The sequence below is a fragment of the Stegodyphus dumicola genome, chromosome 10, assembly GCF_044657685.1.
Source record: "Stegodyphus dumicola isolate Sdum_Otavi_A_Nest chromosome 10, ASM4465768v1".
NCBI lineage: Eukaryota > Metazoa > Arthropoda > Arachnida > Araneae > Eresidae > Stegodyphus > Stegodyphus dumicola.
In genome coordinates this window covers 169,172,849-169,177,989 of record NC_140777.1, presented here as the reverse complement: position 1 = coordinate 169,177,989, position 5,141 = coordinate 169,172,849, and the positions used below count along the sequence as shown (strand labels likewise).

Sequence of the window (5,141 nt, the reverse complement as noted above, 5' to 3'; positions counted from 1 at the left end):
AACTGATGAAGAGATATTCATATCTCAAACAGAAGGTTTTATAATTTCTGAAGGCAAAGTTCATAAGCTGAAAAAGTCCACCTTCGGACCTAAGTAAGCAGGAGAAATGTGGAATCTAAAATTAGATGAAACTTTGCGGAAGCTTAGATTTGAAATGTTCACTTCGGATAGCTGTATTTATGTTCAGAAAAGAACAGATTAGCTTTCCCATTTCATAATCCATCTTCGATGCTTTATGATATGTCGCATGTTATGACTCTACTCTTGAAAACTCTTCCAAGATCATCACCTGGTTCTTTTTGCATCAACCTTAGAACTTCAAATTAAATTGTTCTACAAGGGGTAGAGCCTTCGGCTCAGGTACCTGGTGCACCGAAGCACCATTCTGCTGGAGGCGAAAGGAACGGATTGACTGTATCATAATCGTTATTTATGTAGATGATTTAATAATTCTAATTAAAAGCGAATCACTTATGATACATATTAAGAAAACTCTCGGCAAATCTCCTAAAACGAGAGATTTGAGCAAAATAAAACAGTGTTTAGGCATTAATATCGAACATAGTGAAATTACATTCGTTAACCAAATCCAGTATATAAAAGAACTCTTGGCTAAATACGGTATGAAATAATGTAAGCCTATATCTACACTAGTAGACCCTAATATTAAACTATGCAGGTCATCAAATGTCACCAAGGAAAATGAAAATATAGATTAAAAAATAAGAATCAATCCTTAATTTATTTAGCTGTATCTACACGACTTGGCATTGATAATTCTCTTAGTAGACTACGTCAATTTAACTGTAACCCGAAATCACTAGATTCAAGCAAAACATGTACTATAGTACCGTAAATCTACGTTAAACATGAAGATAACTTATCACAAAAGAAAGGAAAGTCTTAAATGTTATGTTGATGTTGACTGAGCCGAAAATACTCTCGACAGTATATCATTTAGTGGTTATGTATATCATTTAGTTTAGTAGACAGTATATCATTTAGTTTTATACTAGCAGGAAGCCCAATTTCCTGGGAATTGCGCATGCAAAGAATTCTAGAGCTATCAAGCACTAAAGTAAAATACATAGCTTCAAATGAAGATTCAAAGCACTTGCGGTTACTATTAAGAGAGGTGCATTTTTCGGAGAAGAATAACAAAAACAGCTGTGTTATACAATGACAATCAAAGTGCACAACATTTAGTGAAAAATCCAGTTCATCACTCTCGAACAAAACACACTGATACTCATTTTCATTCAATAAGGGAGTAGTTATATGAGAGAAAAGAAACTGACATTAAATATGTGTCCACAGCAGAAATGACAGTCGATATTTTAACGAAGAATCTTGGCAGAGATAAACATAGAAAATACATGAATCTATTAGGACTTGAATTTTAACTAATGAATCCTCGTTTCCAGTTAAGCGAGTGAGAGTGTTGAAAATTTGCACTTCTCCTTTGTTGCTGCGCTGAGTAGAAAAAGATAAAGTATATAATTCTGCGGTAAAATCGACAATTGAAGTGTGGTGAAGACTGTATTCCTTCCGATGTGCTTTATCGACGTTGCCAACAGCCGTGAAGCATTCTATGGTGTGGCGATTTCAAGGATGGAAAACTGCAGTGGGATGTAGCTATGGAAGACTAGACTGTAATACCAGTCTAAAATAGTATACCTGATAATTTGCTGCTCCGCCAAGTACTTTCCTAACTAAATAAATCGTCAGGTAGACTCAGCTCTTGCTGCACCAATCAAGTATATTCATCTGTTATTCATCATGTGATTTTGCTAATATGTCATAGTCTGACATGGTATGTTCATCCGTACTTGCTTCGGCAGTATATATACTAAAATTGGAACGATACAGAGAAGATAAGTATGGCCCCTGCGCAAGGATGATATGTTCATCTATTTTGTGGTGTCCAAGGAAAACACCTATTAAATCTTATATTCTCAACTTATAGCAAGTGCACTCCTTTGGAAGGGAATCACGTTTTTACACGGCTGCGTATCACTCTCGAAAATTTAAAATCTTCGAAAATTTAAAAAAAAAAAAAAAAAAAAAAAAACAGGAAACTCGGAGATATAAAGCAAAAGAATACTAAAGGACAGAAAGGAGGAAGGACGGACAGGAAAGAGATACTGAAGGATTCAAGATATTCAGAAAAAGTGTCTTACAATGTAGCATACCAAATTTACAAAACGAAATCTCCGTGTTCTTGTCTTTCACATAGAGAAAAACCACGAAGGAACTTTAGAAAATAACACACATAGAGTAGTTGAGGGTTCGACAAAGCTTCATAATCATATGAGGATATAAGAAGAGTAGAGCACTGGTTACGGCGGTAAGTCCAAACTTTGCAGTGTATTAATATAAAGCGATGGCCTAAACTTGAATTGATCTGGATACCGCTACAAGTGTTCCTTAAATCCTTTACTATGCTACCAGTTTGGTTATGCCAGGAAGGTTATGCTGAATCGCAATATACGTTAAGTCCGTGACTGGACATGTTACGAATGAGAAATTCAGAAAGCGAAGAAATTGTACCATCTATGGCTAATAAACCTATACAACATTGGACGATTCAAAGTTACCTCTCAAATGTCAGGCAACTCACAGGAGAATCCGCAGTCTCAATTGATGGGCCATTCATTTAAAAGCGATGGCCTAAACTTGAGTTGGTCTGGATAGAGCTACAAGTGTTCCTTAAATTTTTTGCAATGTTACCAGTTCGGACATGCCCAGGAAGGTTATGCTGAATCGCAATATACGTTAAGTCCTAAAATGCACATGTTATGAATGTCAAATTCAGAAAGCGAAGAAATTGTATTTTCTATGGCTAATGAACCTACAAAAAGTAAAATTTGGCGATATTGCTAAGGCAGCATTGGACGTTTCAAAGTAACCTCTTAAATGGCAGGCAACTCACAGGAGAATCCGCAGTCTCAATTGATGGGTCATTCATTTAAAAGCCCTATCAAATGGATGAAGCAAAAACAGATATATCTATTCCGTAGCATTGCGTTCACAAGAAATTTCATTCAGCAATCCAAACCTATATATATCGCAATGAAACACCTAACCAAATTATATAGCCGCAGTTGAGCTGATTATCTGGAAATGGAAAGCTGAATGTGATTTCTATTTACTATTTCTGTCACAAGATATAAGTTCGTTCTTTACGGAACTAAAACTTTACTATGTTACTATCAACATTTATAGAACAAGTCCATTGAAGCAGCATTTTCGCTAACCTGGAAAACTAAACAAGAGCAACAGGATTTGCCTGTTATAGCTGAATGTGAAATGGCCATCATGTAGTTTATCCTACGGACAGAATTATTGGTTATAAATGAATCATTGTTCCCGCCAATGATCGAAAGAGTAAATGAGAGGAAGTTGGATAAACGTTACCGTCTATTTCGACACTTTCAGAGGAGTTATACCCACATGGTGAGTGACTGAATCTTAAACCCTTTTAAATCATAAAACTATTTAATTTACGATTTAAGTAGAAAAAAAAAATTCCGATAGCAAAGCACAAACTAAAGAAACACCAAATAAGGAAGGCGGACTACGATTTTAATAAACAAATGGATTCATAAACTTGAATCGGCAAGTATCATTCAAGATCAGAACTAATCTCTCGAAAACTTAATGCCTTGCCAGAAAATTATGACTGGCGTATATAAAGGAACAAGATCACAAATTGACGTGGTGGAATGCTAAACTGAAAATGTAAGGGCGTAAATGTAGAGCTATAAGGAGGAAATACATAAGAGCCAACGATCCATTCGAGAAGCTTGTAGACTGATTATTCATAAGAGTAAGAGCGCGTCGGTCACAGTATGACAGATCGTAAAAAGAAAAATAGGTAAGAAAATTAAAGAGTATTAAATTTAAATTACTCTGAAGAATCGGCTAGTATCAATGCATAACTCATTTCCTATAAGTTAGCTGCCAACAAAATCTTTCATGCTGCAACTCTAAGCAGCATTTGCTGTATGGAAATGGACAACATCATTTCTTACCTGGAAATGATTGACACAATCGTTTACACGTTCTTCCCCGAAATGATACGAACAAAGACATACTAGATAATTTTAAAATGAGACTGCAAATGCAAAGCTATAAAAACTTTAGTTTAGATTCCGAGTTCCCTAACATCGAAATTCAGAAGGTGCTGAGAAAGATGGTAAAAGGGAAGGCATTAGATCTGAAATGGTCTCAACCTAGAAATTCTAGCCGAACCGCATAATATCGTTCCTTCCGATGTATAGCAAATTCTTGGCATTGGTTATTTCTGATTTGGAAGAAGACCAAACATGATCTTTTCAACAAAAAATGTAAAAAAGTCAGGATTACCCGAAAACGACGTACCAGCCAATCTGCTTGCTTACGGCAATAAGCAAAATACTAATTACAAATTAACTAATTGAACGAAAATATCATCTAATGATATGTAAAGGAACAGTCAATCCGAGCCACTTTAAACAAGTAAATCTTGTGAAACAGCTTTCTGAACAAAACGGAACTTCAAAAACAGAACTGCCATGAATAAACTCACTAATGTGGCAGTGGAATTTGACAATGTCTGGTGGCTGGCTGTATTTCATTTTCTGACTGAAGCTGATTGTCAAAATAACATTTACCGCCTGGTAGAAAGCTAACATATAGGAAACTCGTTGGAAAGTAACACAAACAATGATTATGACTCGTAAAGAATTTCCCCGCAATATTCATGCTGCAGTCCCTTGTGCTGGAATATGTTAGCAGATTCGTACTTGAAACTCTCTATGCCACACAACACTAAAATTCGAACGATGACGATTTCTTGCTAATCGGTCTCTAGCTGTAGTAGAGCTATCTTTGAAAAGAACTCGAAACGGGACAGACAATTACTCGATCACAAGAGCCACAGCATGGAGTAATACTATAAACTTATTTATAATTCTTCAAAGAGGATTTCCCTGACCAATATGGGCGCTGCTATTAAAGATCGCCAAATATCACCTTATAAAAACGGGTTGATGAGAGACTTCCTACTGCTTATTCCTTCCTCTCCTTCACAGTAATGTGTAATTCTATCAAGATGGAACTATTTTACTCATATTGACGGAGTTAGGAAATCGCTTTGG

The 5,141-nt window shown here is 35.9% G+C and overlaps 1 pseudogene; it reads left to right on the top strand.

The window, feature by feature from the left end:
- The first annotated feature begins 1,825 nt into the window (after nucleotides 1–1,825).
- Nucleotides 1,826–1,917, top strand: LOC118189117 (U6 spliceosomal RNA; annotated as a pseudogene).
- The last annotated feature ends 3,224 nt before the right edge of the window (nucleotides 1,918–5,141 follow it).